Genomic DNA, 2,001 nt, shown 5'->3' on the forward strand with positions numbered 1-2,001 from the left:
GTTTTGATTGATGAATTTTACATTTCATGCTCCCCTTATGTTTGATTGCTTGTTTATGTTTGATTTTGTTGATAGTTGGTTATAGTTTTACATTTTACTTGCAAATTTTCCATGATTTACTTTTATGCACACAAGGTGTTTGTGAAAATGCCAACCTTAGTTTTTGAGTAGATTTTCCCATCTTGGCTTGTGGTTTAAGTTCTTAGGATACTAGAGTCATAATGTCTGACATTTAGTGATAATTCTTGGTTAGTTAGTCGACTCTTGTTTCCGTTGACGCTAGCCTTTTACCATCTAGTTAGTAAGTTGACTAGGCGAGATTAACTCATCATAATTACCATAGTTGTGGTTATGGCAATGATAGGATTCCTTAGATCCTCATTCCCTAGTCAAGGCCCTTTATTGCATTTTCACTTGTTTTGATCTCATTTCTTTTTTTTACTTGCATAAATTAACAATTTCGCTCGTTCCTTAGTTGTTTCATTTCTTAGTTCTTTTAAGCTTTAGTTTTTTAATTTAAAACCCTCTTTTCCTCACAACTGAAAGAGAAAACACTTCGTTCGCAGTCCTAGGGAGAACGACCCGAGGTTTAAATACTCTCGGTTTATGTTTTGTATTGAATTTATTATTTGATCTTAAGAGTTCATGATTGGTTTGGACTATACTACTAACGTATTAATTCTTAATTCTGAACTAAGCAAAACTCTCTCTGTCAGGGGTGCCCAAGAAGACCCAAACTAACACCTCACTACATTCTTGAGGATTTGTGACACTGTAAAGTCCAATGATGTACACCCTGACACCTACAAGCTACTTCTGTTCCCTTTTTCACTCAGGGATAAGGCAGCAAAGTGGTTGGAAGCATTCCCCAAGGAAAGCCTGACCACTTGGGATGATGTTGTGAACAAGTTTCTAGCAAGATTCTACCCTCCACAGAGAGTAAATAGATTGAGAGCTAAGGTGCAAACTTTCAGACAGCAAGGTGGTGAAATGCTTTATGAGGCCTGGGAGAGGTTCAAAGATTTGACAAGAAAATGCCCACCGGATATGTTCAATGAGTGGGTGCAATTGCACATCCTCTATGAGGGACTGCTATATGAGTCAAAGCAGGCAGTAGATCATTCTTCAGGGGGCTCACTCAACAAGAAGAAGACCATTGAAGAAGCCATAGATGTCATAGAGACTGTGGTTGAGAATGAGTACTTCTATGCTTCAGATAGAACTCAAAAGAAAGGAGTGATGGAGCTCAATTCTATGGATGCCTTGTTAGCCCAAAATAAGGTGATCATTGCACAGCTAGCAGCCTTAACCAAGAAGGTGGAGAAGAATCCAGTCTCAGCTATTCAAGCCCAAGCCCCTCCACAAGAAGGAGATGCACCAGAAGTTGAATGTGAATGGGAGCAAGCTAACTATGTGAACAATCCATCTAGACCACCATATGATCCAAACTCCAAGACATATAACCCAGGTTGTAAGAACCACCCAAATTTTGGGTGTGGAAACCAACAAAGCCATAATCAAGACCACAAACCATACCAATGTAGCTAATACAACAACCCCAACCCCAACCCCAACCATCAATCAAGCAACAACAAACCCTACCATAACTCACACAATGCACCATACCACAACTCACACAACTCACACAACCAACAACCACACAACAGCCACCACCAAGATACATCATCCTCAACCATGCAACCATGTGAAACTAGCAGCAATTTTTCAAAATTGGAGGCTGCCATAGCACAATTGTCATCCCAACTAACAGGGACTATTTCCACTATCCTGGAGAGACAAATACAAGCTGAACAAAAGATAGATGCAAACCAAGAGGAGTTCAGATCCAACATAAGAAATCAAGGGGCAGCAATTTCAAAATTAGAAGCACAAGTAGGGAGCTTGTCTAAACAAATACCGATTTCTACACATACATTTCCCAGTAATGCCATAGCCAACCCAAGAGGGAAATGTAAGGCTATCACACTAAGAAGTGGAAGA

The 2,001-nt window shown here is 39.8% G+C and overlaps 1 non-coding gene across 1 annotated transcript; it reads right to left on the reverse strand.

Annotated features, from left to right (window-relative positions):
* Positions 1-945: 945 nt before the first annotated feature.
* LOC148570851 (small nucleolar RNA R71) lies at positions 946-1,051 on the reverse strand. Its single transcript, XR_015908644.1, has one exon. It is a non-coding gene; the product is annotated as a small nucleolar RNA R71 (small nucleolar RNA).
* Between the last annotated feature and the right edge of the window lie 950 nt (positions 1,052-2,001).

Source organism: Arachis ipaensis, chromosome B3 (assembly GCF_059453495.1).
Source record: "Arachis ipaensis isolate K30076 ecotype BB chromosome B3, ASM5945349v1, whole genome shotgun sequence".
NCBI lineage: Eukaryota > Viridiplantae > Streptophyta > Magnoliopsida > Fabales > Fabaceae > Arachis > Arachis ipaensis.